The sequence below is a fragment of the Dermacentor albipictus genome, unplaced genomic scaffold, assembly GCF_038994185.2.
Source record: "Dermacentor albipictus isolate Rhodes 1998 colony unplaced genomic scaffold, USDA_Dalb.pri_finalv2 scaffold_16, whole genome shotgun sequence".
In the NCBI taxonomy this organism is placed as follows: Eukaryota; Metazoa; Arthropoda; class Arachnida; order Ixodida; family Ixodidae; genus Dermacentor; species Dermacentor albipictus.
Genome location: NW_027225570.1, coordinates 6,912,378 through 6,928,563, shown reverse-complemented (window position 1 = coordinate 6,928,563; position 16,186 = coordinate 6,912,378). Strand labels below are relative to the sequence as shown.

At 48.5% G+C, this 16,186-nt stretch overlaps 1 protein-coding gene across 4 annotated transcripts in view; it reads right to left on the bottom strand.

Annotated features, from left to right (window-relative positions):
- Positions 1 to 16,186, bottom strand: part of TTLL12 (Tubulin tyrosine ligase-like 12) — a 288,546-nt gene that overhangs the window by 124,399 nt on the left and 147,961 nt on the right. The gene's annotated exons all lie outside the window — the stretch shown is intronic.

The window sequence follows — 16,186 nt, the reverse complement described above, 5'->3', positions numbered from 1 at the left end:
CCTGGGCAGCGATCACTTCATCATACGCACAGAAATACCAAACACGACGGCCCCACCCCGATCTTTCACCCTGACAGACTGGGATACCTTCCGTAAGTTACGGAAGGAAGATACGAATACGTATGACTCTTTCGCGGAACTCCTCACTGCGATAAAGGGCGACGTAATTAGAGCCACGAAAACCATACAAATGGAACTGGAAGTCCCAAGGGTTGACCCTGACCTCGCACACTTACTCGAGGCCAAGGCTTCGATACTTGCGCGATGGAGAAAGCAACGTCTCAACAGACGCCTGCACAAACGCATCGCGATCCTCAACCGAGACATAGACTAATACTGTATGAAGCTCACAAGACTCTAATGGCACGAACTGTGTTCGGCAGTCGACGGCCGCATGCGGACAGGAGGTAAGTGGAACGTCCTGAAACGCATGTTAGACGACAGCCAAACGAAGGATAATCAAAGCCACGCGCTAGACCGACTTTTACACTTACATAAAGAGAAAGGGGGAACGGAAGAGTCCTTCCTGGAAGAAATTGCCAAACGGTACCTTCCGCTAGGCGACGCTCACCCCAACGATTACCTGATCATAAAGTGCGAAACCACTCCTGAACTAGACGCTGCCTTCACGAAAGCAGAAGTCCGAGAGGCGCTACACAACCTAAACAGCAGGTCGGCTTCAGGACCCGACGGGGTAACCAACCGACTGTTGCGTAACTTAGACGACCAAGCCATTACATTATTCACGAAAGACATCAACCACGTATGGGAAACAGGAGAGGTACCAACGCAATGGCGCACTGCCACGGTGGTCCTCATCCCAAAACCCGGCAAACCACTTAACCTCGACAATTTACGCCTCATCTCTCTTACGTCATGCGTGGGTAAAGTAGCCGAGCACGTAATTCAAAACCAATTGTCACGCTACATTAAGGAACATGAACTCCTCCCACACACCATGGTAGGGTTTCGACCCCACCTATTCACCCAAGACGTCATGTTACTCCTAAAGAGACAGATCTTCGACGTTAAAACAAGAGACGTTCAAGGCATCCACACCCTCGATCTTACGAAAGCATTCGATGCGGTCTCGCAGCGCTTCGTACTGGAGTCTGTGGCAAGGCTCAGCCTCGGCCAGAGATTTCAGTAGTACGTACGCTCCTTCCTAAAAGACAGAGAAGCCCGACTGCGAGTCTCGCAACTTAAGTTGGACCCGTACATGCTGGGCTCTGTCGGAACACCACAAGACTCAGACATCTCTCCATTACTATTCAATATAGTGATGAAGGGACTCGCAGACAAACTACGAAACATCCCAAACGTAAACTGCGCTCTATACGCAGATGACATTACCATCTGGAGCCCGGCAGGCTCCCTGGGAGACATGGAGCAGGCATTACAGTCTGCCCTAGATGCCACGGAAAAGTACCTACTAAACACAGAAATGAAACTATCCTCAAAGAAATCGTAATTATTACTATTTCGCAAGTCTTGCCAAGCAGTCCGCTACCTAACACCTCTAGATGAACTTCCGATCGCACTACACACTAGAGACGGACAACAGATTCCGCGAGTCAACCACATACGCATTCTTGGGCTCCTAATCGAAGCCACCGGATGCCACGGACACACGATCAAACACTTAACTGCCAAAGCCGAAAGCATGATCAGACTCATCCACAGAGTCTCGGGGCGCAGGAAGGGTCTCTGCGAAGATAACCTTCTGCGCGTATACCATGCATTCTTATAAGTCACATTAATTACGTCGCCTCTGCCCACAAATGGACGAAAATAGAAAAGACAAAGCTAAACACACTCATGCGCAAGAGCATCAAACAGGTCTTGGGCATTCCACAAAGAGCAAGTACAGCAAAGGTTGACCAGCTAGGCATGCACAACAACATCGACAAAGTGATCGAGGCTCAGACTATGGTGCAAATACTCTGCCTATCCTCGTCCAAAGCCGGTAGGCTAATCCTAAATGAAGCCAATGTCTCCCCTTCTCCCTATCTCGAGCATGCGGTTACCCTACCGAGCGAAATTAAAGACAAATACAAAGTCTCACCGTTTCCCAGAAACGTCCACCCACAACACAACGTGGGTAGGCACCGGGCCCGCGCCCGCACGATTCTCGACTGCATTGACGCGGATCGTGAAGCCACTGCATTTGTCGACGCGGCCCAGTACGGCAGCACATCCACTTTCGCAATAGCAGTCGTGGACGGCAACGGAACGCTACGATCCTCCGCATTGGCTAAAACGAGCACCAGCGCTAAAGCAGAACAAATAGCCGTAGCTCCCTGATCTCCCTGATCCCGTGAAACTATGAGCTGTTGCCCAGCTTCCGCGACCAACGACCTAAAAAGAACTGCGCAGCTTCATTGGGTTAGCGTCATACTTCCGCAGTTTCATCCGCAATTTCACAACCATAATAGCACTTTTAACATAGCTTTTTCATGGTAGCCACAACCTTTCGACCTGGTCACCGGATTGTGATGCCGCATTCACCAAGTTGCGTCAACTCTTCATGTCACCACCAATCCTGTGCCATTTCGTCCCAAGTGCTCCAAATGAAATACGCATGGATGCCACTGGCATTGGCCTTGGTGCTGTTCTCGCTCAGAGAAAGGCTGGCTTCAATGAGTACGTCGTTGCCTTCACCAGTCGTTCACTCACTAAACCTGAATCGAACTATTCTGTAACAGAAAAAGAATGCCTAGCTATAATTTGGGCCACAGCCAAATTCCATCCGTATCACTATGGCTGCCCATTTGACGTGATAACTGATCATCATTCGCTGTGCAGGTTGTCGTCCTTAAAAAAACCATTTGGTCATCTTGCTCGATGGGCCCTTCGACTGCAGGAGTACGACATTTGAGTGCTGTACCGTTCTGGCCGAAAACACTCGGATGCAGATGCCTCATCTTGTTTGCCACTAACAGACAAGGTTAGCTCCCCGAAGGCCTTATTGTCCGAGTCTTCCCTTGCTGCCACGGACATTCTTCTGGAGCAGAAAAAAGACCCATGGATTGTGTCCATGCCAAGTTTCTTGTCCGCCCCATCGACGCCAACTACCAATTGCGCATTATGTCGCCAAGCACATCACTTCTCCATTCGCGACAGGCTCTTGTACCATCATAACTACCTCCCGGACGGCCACAAATGGTTGCTTGTCAAACCTCGGCATCTGCATTCGGATATTTGTCCAGCGTTCCACGACGACCCCCACTGCGTGCATGCAGGTGTACTGAAGACATACGCGCGTCTACGCCTTCGTTACTACTGGTATGTATCGATTCATCCGTCATTGTGGCCGCTCCTGTGTCGTTTACCAACGCCGCAAAGATACCCCTTGTCGTTAAACCACCCCATTGCAGCCTTTGCCTTGCCCAGCACGTGCTTTTGATAGAGTAGGCATCGACATTTATAGACCTCTGACAGCCACATCAGACAGCAATCACTGGGTAATCGTGGCCATCGATCATCTTATGTGCTCCGTGGAAACTTCCCCTTTGTCCAGCGCTTCTGCACGTGACATGGCCTGGTTTCCCCTGCGCCACATCATCCTTCGCCACGGAGCTCCCAGGGAATTACTGGGTGACAGAGGCCGCGTCTTCCTCTCCGACGTCATCAAGGCTCTCCTCGAAGAATAGAGGCTCTCCTCAAAGAAGCAATAGGCAACATGAACGTCACTTCGCTTGCTGCTGCCGCATTTCCTCATACCACTGTTATGACAGTGAGTTTCCAAGGTGTTGTGCCCAGTGGCCGTTCAGAGGAAGGATGTCACCCCGACGACATGCAATTGCCGCGCTTAACGTTATGATTCTTCACACCTGTCAGCAGCAGAAATTGGCCTGACCATGCCGGAGTGAAGGTCCGTGCAAGGCTATGGTTCTTGTCACCTGTGAGCCGCACAAACTGGCATGACCACGCCAGGGATCAGAGTCGGCATGCGTTCCCCCTACTTTCGCAGTATGAGCCCAGTGATGTGCGCGCATTTCCGACCGGGTTCACCGAAAAGGGCAACCAGCTCACCGAAAGCATCAGCTCATAGAGGCCGGGATTGGTCTCCTGAAGCCTGTTTCACATGCAAGCGAAAATGCTCGCGAATCCTGCCGCCGCGCCACAGAAATCGGTTTCGAGCGGCAGCGGCAGAGCGGCAGCAACGCTTCCGAACGGCCTGCCTCGACACGTGACCAGTGGAGGACTAGTGCGGGAAAGCCTGCGCATAGGACGATGTTTATTTACTTGCTACACATAGTACGGGACACATACCAAGAGAGCTTTTCAACTAATTGTTAATTGCTAAGCGCAGGATAAGTATTTATAAAATAAATATTTGAGAGGCAGGGACAAAGCAATGTTTATGTTGGTAGTCGCAAACTACCGTAACTGGCTGAAAATCCCATGTTTTTTGCCAGCAACATTGCTATTCGCAGCGGCGGAAAACGCGCGGCGGCAATGCATGTGAAACGAAACCTCGCGAAAAGCTTCGCAGCACCGAGCCGCTGTTCGCTTCATTCGCTCAATCGCTTGCACGTGAAACAGGCATGACACTGGATTGGTGGAAACCATGAACAATGACGACGCAGGCATAAAAAGTGGATCCAGACAGCTGAGGAGGAGGACGCTCGGAAACAGTGCGACTCAGACACACTAAAACGTTACCATAGTGTACTCTGATAGTTGGAGCTGTTTTGTAATCTCAACCATGTATCTTCTTGAATATATTCCGTTTTCTTTATTATCTTAAATGTTGGTCGGAACTCTTTCTCCCGGCACCTGGCATGGCACCATCGATGGAAACTTCATTGTCTACATGGACCTTTGACATCACAATAGTGGTAGTCAGTGGTGAAATTGACCTCAAGAAACTTGGGATGTGCCGACCTCACAACAGCAGTCATAGAGTAGATGCTTTCATGTTTGCTTGTGCGCATGTGACACCATGCTCGTTAATTTAGTTGGTGTGCCTTCTGGGGAGCACCTGCTCCCATTTCCTCCCCCGTACTCACGTCGTCCCGTTCGCACTTGGCGGACGTGTCGAGCCACTGTAGACAAGGGAGAGAGGCACTACGTGCCCTCCCGTTCTCAATCGCTCTCGTGACACGCATACCCATCTCCCCCACGCGGCTTGAGGGAAAAGGAGACGTATCCGGCGGGCAAGGAGGACCTCCCCTCGCAAAAGGTAAAAAGGCATAAAAGTGTGCCACCAGGAGAGACCCGCGCTCTCGGACGCCGGACACCTAAGTCACTGAGACTGGATCACCTGCCACAACCCGTGAGTGACCTCGTTTGCCTGACTACCCCAGGCAACGAGGCAAGCCTATTTATTACTTATTACAGAGAAGACGTCTCGCTGTGAGTGTTCTTTATTGCTGGCAGCAATAAACGTTGTTACAGTTGACGTCGCTGGTTGCCCTATTTGTTCGAACCCTACGTAGCTGCGATTCTCGCGTTACAGGTTGGGGAGTACCACAGAGCGATTGTGTGGGGCTAGATCCAGAGCTCGTCTTCAGCCCTAACCACACGCAGAGTGGAACCCTCGCAGTTGGCACTACCAACACGGATCGAATTTGGCAACATGGCGAGTCTTCTGGTGTGTGTTGGCGCTAGGACTACCCACGTTTCAGCGAACAATGGTGGCTGGCTTGTCTGACCTCTCAGATTTGTTCATGTTGTCGGATGTGGCGACGCAGAGTCAGAGACCTATTGCTAACGTGGCGGCAGCTGCTAAACGGTGGCACGATCACTTCACACTCAACTAGAGTCAACGCGTCGGCATCGTTCACTGAGGAGCATGTCCAGCGTAGTTGGGAACTATCAGACCGCGCTTTGGGCCCATACGCCTACGCGCTGAGAACAGCACCAACTAATGCTGCACTGAGCGCACCGTGACAGGAATGTGAGGCCGATGCGAGGCCAGAGGAGTGGCACATGCCGAATGCAGTGCAAGGAAGCTACGGCGGGCCGGAGTGGAGCGATGGGCGCCTAGGCCACCGAGGCTTTCGTGGCCGTTGCTACCAGTGCAGCCAACCAGGGCACATCGCCCATGACTGCGGCCGCACGCCAGGCCGAGGTCGAGCGCATGGCTTGGGAAACGGACGAGGCCGCCAGTAATCCACCTTGGGTCTCGGGCGGCGATCTCAAATACAACCCGTGCTATCGGGTTACTTGAGCCTTTGGCTTGTCACGTAGGAGGTGTAGCGGACTCACAGGCGCCATTCATCGAGCTAACGATAGCCCAAAAGAAATTCGCTGCACTATTGGAAACCGGAGCAAGCGCTTCTTCATTTGGTGACGAGGTGTTGCATCATCTCCGCGAGAACAATGCTCGCTTGAGAGATAATGACCCCACCTTCCAACTTGCTTCCGGCACAGCACAATCGAACGATGCAGCTAGGCTGGCGATCCGTTGGGAAAAACACTTCAGGCGACAACACCTTGTGCATCTCACCGGTATATCAGTGCTTGTTATTTTGGGTCAAGGCTTTCTCGTCAAGTCTGGCATTGTGATAGACATCGGCAATGGAGGTTACCAAGAGAATGGAACGGGTGTTTTAAAGCTGTTCACAAAAGCGCCTGTGGCAGCGGAAACACGCCAGTCTCCGAGCGTGGCACGAACAGGTCATGCCCAGCCACAGCCAAGCGAGAAAACAGTAATTGGTGAAGGCGAGGAAAGAGACACGGCAGCAGAACAGTGTGATTTCTGCAAGTGGTAGCGCCACTTTTGTCAGAGGTCAACAACATGCCAGAGAGAGAAAGGGCACGACTGTTGCGCTGTTGCACGTATACGATGCGATTTTCACGGACTGTGCGGGCCACACTACGCTAGTCAGGCTCAGGATAGAGACGGGTGATGCTGCCCCGTCGAAATGTGATCCTCGGCCGATTAGTTTGACTAAATGGAACGCACTTGACAGCGCCTTAGACGAACTAATCAACACAGGCGTTGTGTAAAAGTCGAACAGTCCATGGGGCTTCCGGTAGTTCTAGTCGCAAAGAAGGACGATACTTGTCAGTTTTGTGTAGACTACCGCAGGCTGAATGAGGTTACAAAGAAGGACGCATACCCTATACCCTCCATTTCCTCTTTATTGTTTAACCTAGGCGGGGCGAAGTACTTTACGACGCTCGATGCTAGCCGTGGATACTTCCAGGTCAAAATGGACAATCGTGACAAAGAGAAAACAGCTTTCACTTGCCACCGGGGGTTCTTTCAATTTAAAAGAATGTCTTTTAGGTTGGTCGGAGCTCCCGCTACTTATCGGAGGTGGATGAACAGAATACTAGGAGACGCGAAGTGGCAACATGCTCTCGCATACATGCTCTCGACATAGTGGTTTATTCGAAAACATTCGAGGAGCACTTGCGCCACTTGAGGGTCGTCCTAGACAGGCTGAGGTCTGCGGGTATCATGCTGAACCTGAACAAAGCTTAAGTAGCTGCGAGCAGAAGAGCACTGCTGGTATTCACGCTGGACAAAGGCCGCATTCTGCCGAGTGAGGATAAACTCAAGGCTATACTGAGGTACCCGTCGCCGAAATATATCGGTGAACTGAGACGCTTTCTGGGATTGGTGAACTTTTATTGCCAATTCATTCCAGACTGCACGGCAGTGCAAGCACCTTTGACGAGGAAAGACGAGCTGTGGACTTGGGGTCAAGACTAGGAGGCGGCACTATGGGACCTCACGAAGGTGCTCGCTGACACGGCAGAGTTGCAGCTGCCCGACTTGAATAGGGAGTTTGTGATTCAAACAGACGCAAGCGAACTAGGCTTAGGTGCAAATCTGCTTCAGGAGCACAAAGGCACTCTCCGACTGGTTGCGTTCGCGAGCCGTTCGTTGACACCGGCAGAAAGGAACTACTCGGTGAAAAAGAAGGAGTGCCTCGCAATAGTTTTCCCTCTGCGAAAGTTCGACTGTTACGTCGATGGAGTGGCATTCAAGATTGAGTCTCATCACATGGCTCTCACTTGGTTGACGCGCTTGAGCGAGCCGAGTGGCCGCCTGACGCGTTTAGCACTGCTGCTGCAGCATTACGGCTTCACCGTGTGCTACTGCAAGGCAAAGAGCAATTCCACAGCTGAAACTTTCGTGAGGGCCAGTCCGAGGTCAGGGAAAAACCCAAGTCGTAGCCTGAGAAAGGAATGCGGAACAACTGCCGATCCAGGGCGAGAGTGTGAACCACATAGATGTTGTCGGTTCCGCAGAAGTTGTCTTCAGCAGAGAGGAGCTGTTCGAGGCTCAGCAGAAGAACCCCTTTTGTCGAGAAGTGCTCGACAAGCTCCGGGAGCAGGGTGGTGCAGCCGCCGCACACATGGAGGCAGCTGGTATTGCTGTCGGTGCGGAGCGCTCGGGAACAGTTGGTAATGCTGTGAGCGTGCTGGATTCTTATCTGTTGAATTCTGACGGTGTCCTGCTGAGGCATACAGTCGCCGACTGATTTTTGGAGTCCAAAAATTAAGACATGCTCGATTATTCAGTCTGCTTCTCAGCACTGCCATTCTCCCCATAGACCATAATGTATAACAACTGCCAAAAGTTCGAACACCTTGCACCCTCTCGCCTGATTTTTCGGATACTCCTCAAGCCAACTCAATCGAGAGCACCATTCACCGACTCTGACGGGTGCATGGTTCGACTTGCTGAGTGCCATTTTTGTTTTGAATGAAGCCTCCTTGCTGCCCCACAAAGTGGCGCTACTGCAAATCCCCGCTCATCTTCATCATTTAAGCCTGGTTCGATAGAGCTGCTACAGCCGTTCCGGTCACAGCTTAGTAAGCCATGTCAAGACAATCCAGCAGCTGATTTGTTTCTTTCTTTGTGCACGATGCTGCGAATAGGCCACATTATTCGTTTGTGTGACTGGTGTCGGTGTGATGGCATGGTGGTGTTTGGTTTGTGTGCTGTGTCGAGGTTGCGGGGATCCAACGAGGCATAGGGAAACATTGTGTCAAGTGTCTAATGGCGCCGACAGTGCCCACAAAGACTGCGCTGAGGAATGCCGGCAAGCGGGTGCCAGGAGGCCTAGGATTTGTCACCTTCCGATGCGCTCCCTACTGATGCTGAAAATGTTCTGCCGAGACCTGCACAGTGGTTGCATTGCGATTCTGGACACCGTTTCATTTGAGTTTCACAGGTGCTGTACTGACAAGTGCAGAACTCGACGACGGCGAGATCATTCGTCAGGTTTCTGCTCCACCGCCGGATGATGACTCCGAGTCGGAAGATGACGCACCTGTGCTACGCTGCCATCGCATGCGGAGCGTGTACAAGCAGTGACTGTGCCTTCAGAGGCCTATAGTGACCGTTAATCTTCTCCGAGATTCATGCTTATCTGATTGCGCGTAAACAGAACAGCATGCAACGGCGCATTCACGATTTCTTCAAGACTACTGCTGAGCCCGAATAAGTGCATGGAAATAAAGGATTTCTTTTTTTTCTTAATCTGCTTTTTGGACATTTCCGCAGTCCCCATGAGGTCCGAATAACAGTGGGCGACTGTATTCCCACCGAGGACGACACAGGTGAGGAGTTTAAGGTGGTGATACCACATGCACTGTGAGGGGCACTGCTACACTACTTTCACGACTCGTGCATTGCTGGGCACGCGAGCAGCCCCAAGACTTACGTTGTGTCGCCTCGCTACCTGGCCAGGCATGAAACGGGACGTGATGCACTATGCCTGCTCGTGTCATGTGTGCCAAAGCGTGAAGCCCCAAGGTGGATAACCACCCAGCTTCATGCAGCCTATGTACCACGGAGCGACTGTGTGGGGCTAGATCCGGAGCTCGCCTTCAGCCCTAGCTGCACGCAGAGTGAAACCCCCACAGCCTATGTTTACGAGTTTATACGGCCAATAAAACTACTATCCTTACTTCGTATAGCTGTACACTAATTGCTATTGCAATCAATGCTGTGGCTTTCGGGCGAAATTGCAAATTTTTTTATAGACTCCCACTTTTTTGTTCGATTTAGACATCCCCTTGACTTTTGCAGCTATGTCATCTTACTGCCTTCCTTTTCCCTAGCTTTCCCCAAACACAGATAGATTTTCTCCCATTCTTGGAGCACGGCACGTGGGCACATGTATAAAAAAAAAAAAGGAATGCACACTAAGTCCCGTTAATGGTCTCATATACTATACAGGCAAGGTGGGCAAAATGAGGACTCAAATCGCTAAGGTCATCGCAAATAGAATCAGGTTCACCTTAGACTTCTGTCAAGCAAAGTACCAGGCAGGATTCCGTAAAGGCTACTCAACAATAGACCATATTCACACTATCAATCAGGTGATAGAGAAATGTGCGGAATATAACCAACCCTTGGATATAGCTCTCATTGATTACAAGATAGCATTTGATTCTGTTGAAACCTCAGCAGTCATGGAGGCATTACGGAATCAGGGTGTAGACGAGCCGTATGCAAAAATACTGAAAGATACCTATAACGGCTCCACGGCCACCGTAGTCCTCCATAATGAAAGCAAAAAATCCCAATAAAAAAGGCGTCAGGCAGGGAGATACGATCTCTCTAATGCTATTCACAGCGTGTTTACAGGAGGCATTCAGAGACCTGGATTGGGAAGAATTGGGGATAAGAGTTAATGGAGAATACCTTAGTAACTTGCGATTCGCTGATGATATTGCCTTGCTTAGTAACTCAGGGGACCAATTGCAATGCATGCACACTGACCTGGAGAGGCAAAGCAGAAGAGTGGGTCTAAAAATTAATCTGCAGGAAACTAAAGTAATGTTTAACAGCCTCGGAAGAGAACAGCGATTTACAATAGGTAGCGAGGCAATGGAAGTGGTAAGGGAATACCATATTTACTCGCATAATGATCTCACTTTTTTGTCAGAAAAATTGACGCAAAATCAGGAGTGCGATCATTAGGCGGGTTAAATTTCCAGCGGAAAGAAAAAAACCATTTTTTGTCCCGCGTTTGCTGTGGGACACCAAAACAAAAATGGCGGCCGGCAGAGCAAGCCGAATACGCCGAACGCGATTTTTTTTTTTCTTCTCGTGAGTACATTATGTGCATTGAAACAGTTTCTTCCAGATTAGTAATGAATAATATAGTTAATATTGGCAAGTTTGCGGCAATAACGTAGCCATGTCCACTTTGAGGGGACAGAAACAGATAGGCGCGTTTATCTGCCAGTGACATAGAAACACATGGCCAGCATGCTGCGGAAACTGCGGCATCTGTATTCACTACTATCCTAATACCGCACATTTCCGCTAAGGGTGGGTGAATATCTTAGCTGTGTTACAAGCGTTGGCGTATGAATAGGGGGCACTTTAAGCGTATCAGTGCAAACGTGGCTACTATTGTTGCCGCTCGCGATTTGTTGCGTGCCCATGAGTGCAGATGAGAAGAATGGAAAGGCACCTTTTTTGCTGTTGTTGACAACTACCACTATAAAGCCTACACGTAATAAAGGCAAGTTTGGTTGCAGCATTTTTTTTTTTTTAATCATGGAAGTGCAGAAAGTGATGAAAGTAATGAAATGAGGCATCTACTTAAGCATGTTTGGTGCCTGCAGACCGCTTGGTTTGTCTTGAACAGTCGTTCGCGTAGCATTCGACAGATAGTAAGTGCGATCAATATTAGCTAAACTTGGCACACAACATGTCCCTGCGGCAAGTTCGGGGTGTGATCATTACACGGGAAATAAAAAGAATCGTATTTTGACGACAAAATTCGGGGTGCGATCATTACACGAGTGCGATCATTATGCGAGTAAATACGGTACATCTACTTAGGGCAGGTAGTGACCGCGGATCCAGATCATGGGACGGAAATAATCAGAAGAATAAGAATGGGCTGGGGTGCGTTTGGCAGGCATTCTCAAATCATGAACAGCAGGTTGCCACTATCCCTCAAAAGGAAAGTGTATAACAGCTGTGTGTTACCAGTACTCACATATGGGGCAGAAACCTGGAGGCTTACGAAAAGGGTTCTGCTGAAATTGAGGACGACGCAACGAGCTATGGAAAAAAGAATGATTGGTGTAACGTTAAGGGATAAGAAAAGAGCAGATTGGGTGAGGCAACAAACGCGGGTAAATGACATCTTAGTTGAAATAAAGAAAAAGAAATGGACATGGACCGGACATGTAATGAGGAGGGGAGATAACCGATGGTCATTAAGGGTTACGGACTGGATTCCAAGGGAAGGGAAGCGTAGCAGGGGCGGCAGAAAGTTAGGTGGGCGAATGAGATTAAGAAGTTTGCAGGAAAGACATGACCACAATTAGTACACGACTGGAATAGTTGGAGAAGTATGGGAGAGGCCTTTGGCCTGCAGTGGGGGAAACCAGGCTGATGATGATGATGATATCCACAGGGCCCAGCTCAAGTTCAGACAGCACCCGAAACCCAAAACGAAAATGCCGCACGTTAGAACCAACTATAGAAGGCAAGCATTATTTTTTCAAATAACCAATGCTCTAAACAGAAAAGGTATGCAGGTAGAATTTAATAAAGGTGGTACATACACTTAAGGAATACTGTAGGAAGTTTCTTGTGAACAGCGACATTATGTTTTCATTACTCTAAATTACCTCAAAAGGTGTGCTTTGTTCTTTCTTGCCATGCTCCTCTCAGCTACTACAATTTCGATACATGGCTGTGCAATTTTGCTTGGTTTTTGTGATGAGTGCCATGGCTATGCGCCATGCTGCAGCGGTGCGAGAAATGACTGCACCAGCTTTTTTTGTTCTCTACAATGGGTCGTGCACGCAGCTGCAGCTGGGCCTGGCCTCAGAGGCCTCCCTGGCACAATCTTTGTGGTCACACCCACATTTGCGCCGCAAGATTGGCAGCTCGACGCGGCCTCAAAGGCGGCACAGGCGACACCTTAGGGGTCTCGAGCTGGCCAAGCCCATGTGGAACGTCAACCGCTAAGGGGAAAGCGAGCGTGGAAGACCATAGCAATGGAACAGAATGCAGCTGTCTAAAGGCTGTCATGTCAGGTGCTAAATCACGTGTTGCACATGCCGAAGATTCTTTTGTTCTTTTATTCAAATTTCATAACATACGCGGCCGTGTAGCGGTTCCACGGGCTGCAAAGCTGTCTTCTTAATTCCATGTTTACTATTGTGCACCCCAACAAACAGTAGTAATGGATACAACGATGTAATGGATATAATGAACTAACGGACATAACAAAGTAATTTTGGCTGCAGCTTCAACTTCGTTATAACGAGGGTCCAGTTTATTTCAGTGCGCCTAACGCAGGACATGCTGTTTAGAGGTATAAATATATGTTTTACCTTTTACACCACACTTTCTATAACACTTATTTTTTAGTGTAAGTGGCAAATTTGGTTTCGGAAAAACAAAGGTGCTTTTGACAGCTTTTGTTTTCTTCCTTCTTTTTTATTTTATTTAGTTTCTTTTTTATGCTAGTCCAGATATAGCAATGATGGATTATAGCAATCAGATTTTTTGTTCTTGATATCATTGTAAGTAAGTGGACCGACGGTATCGCCGCTAACCCTATGGCTAAAGCATCTTTAGTTATTTGTATGACAGCACATATGGTGCAGCGATGCTGGAAGTGTACCGCACACTTTTAGTTAGTAGGCGATAACCCAAATGCCCCACCTTTCCCTGCTGCAGGTGGTGCTAAATGAGTGTCATGTTTCACTCTGGTGGTATCGTTTTCCGGCATTTTCCACCAGTTCAATTTCATTTTCACTTCCCTTTACCATCTTAAAACACTACGAAAAAAAAGAAAAAAAGAAAAGCACATATTCGGCCGCTCGAGCCTCAGCAGCTCGATGTACGTTGTCTTGTGCAGCAGCGATTCTCGCCAAGTGGGCACGTCAAAACTTCCCACCAAATTGCCCCAATTGAAGAAGCTAGTAACTAGGGCATAATTTGAGGAGTGCAAATGAAAGGTTGCCGAAGCTGCAAAAATGACCACACATGTCCATCACGGCCGCTCTCGGCAAGTGTCGGCGCCCCCATGCTGCAACTTGCATCACATTAGGCAGATGTGAACCCCAGATGAGTCTCCCAAATTTTTTAGAAACTTCTGATTGTTTGTTTTCCCAGTTAGTGCATTTTTTTCTTGCATAAGTTTCAAACACATATGAACAAGGTTCTACTGTATACGGTCTAAGTTTCCTGCAATGCCACTCATATTGTGATAAAGGTTCATATTGTGACAAAGGTTCACGAATTCCGCTACTCCAACACTCTTGGTTTACAGCAAAGTGGCAGTTGACACTTCCTGCCTGTCCTGTCACTGCTTCTTTGTTGCTGTTCAGCATTTTTGCCAGAGTTACCGTAAGTGCACCGTTGAAAGAAGAAAAAGAAAGGACGAATACACTCTAAGAAAGCTCTTCAGGGTTTATCCTGTTCCATCACTACCTGTCTAGCGTGCCTTTCATTTCACTAACACTGCCCACCCGCTACTTTCAGGTCACAAACGGCCCACTCATTATGAGCCTGGCATAGCATGTCTGACAGGAAAGCAGCGAGCAGTTTCCAAGAAAGGAGACGCAAGCAACACAGATGACGATTATTGTTTGAGGACAAGATGCGCCACAAAGGTTGGAAACATTTTTGTAGAGTGTAGGCAGGGAGGGCATTGTTGTTGGTGCCACTTCAGCTGTAAGGAAACGTGTTGAAGAGGGATGGGGAAAGTAAGGTTTGCGTAATTACTACATTGTTTTAAATAAACATAAGGGAACATGTATTGATTAGGAAGCATTATACTCCAAAGGAGTTTAGGAGTGTTTTTAAAAGGCCGTAGATCACATCCGATATTTTTTTACACATTCTAATTAAACACAGGCATTGTGCACAGAATGCTGAGACAATTATTTTTAGCGAATATAGCAGCACTATGTGCCGTGGGGAAGCCAAAATTAATAATTAAAGAAGAAAGCTGCACACTCCTTTCCGCACTTTTCTGCTTTCATATTCACACATTGTGACACAACATTTACGTGATATCGTCAGGTCCATCTACGATGGACATCATTGTCTGCTCTGCCATGCAGTTTGACGCACAATCTTGCTCGCGACCTGGTCACTTTATTTCCTTAAAGACCCTTACGGGACCATAAATGAGAGGTAGGTATACAGCATGTACAAAAAAGCGTTCCCAATTGCCTGTCATGCGCAATCAACTGATTTGGCTTTGCGTACCGTGTTTTGCACGGCATGTGCTGTGGCAACTGTGTGTAGCTAAAAAGCATGGAGTCCTGGTGATTGGAAGTTGCAGGTGTTTTTAAACAATAGTGCCAGCATGACATTCAGCACTAGTGCAGTGCTTGTCACAAGCCTTCCAGGGAAGTATGCAGTGAGGAGGACCGAGCTTGTGAGGGAGGACAGTGAAAGCAAGAATGCTCGCTTGCCTACAAACTCCGTGTGCAGGGCGCTCTTCAGCTTTTCTTGGGATCCCCCACTGCTGCGACAGTCGGCGTCGGAAGTGTGGTAAAAAAAATCCTACTGCTAAAACGTGGGTGCTAATAGAAGAGACACAAAGACACAAACGCTTTGTACCCTGTGCATTAGTACTGCATTTTTAGCTATGCTTTTTTTATCCATCGGTTTGTCGGCATTCCTTGAGCATGCTGGCCAAATGGTGAAAACTTTGGATTTCGTGCAGCCCTCGTCGGTGGATGCTAGTGCAGAGAAATAGATTTTGATGCTTAGAAATGTCCACTCACATCCAGCGACGAGCTCTGTAAAAAGAGAATTGCAGTGCCCCCTCCGCCAATAGACTCACAAAATGCTGATAAGCCAAACGTCAGCCTAATCAGTTTGCACAGTGAAAATAAATTCACATATGTGCACTCCTTACTTATTTGATCTGCAGTCTGCAGTGAGTTGTAGCGATGGCTTACCCAGTGCCTCTCTCTGGCGGGTAATGTTCACTATGACAGCAGCTATAATAAAGCAATCAATGGTTATGATGAGATAATTACAGCTTCATTGTACTGATGCTTTGCTGTATTATTTCCTGCTGGAAATATTCCACACATGTTTGAAGAGACCAGTATATTCGAACTTTGGGAGCAACTTTTTTATTCTCTTAAATATCTGTCTGTAGACAGACGCAACAAGGAAAAAGAAAGGTTCCTAGGTATATTTATTTGTGGCGTTAAATAAGTTTCGTGAAAAGGGACAGAAAAAAGCGAAGACAGTCAAGTGAAATGA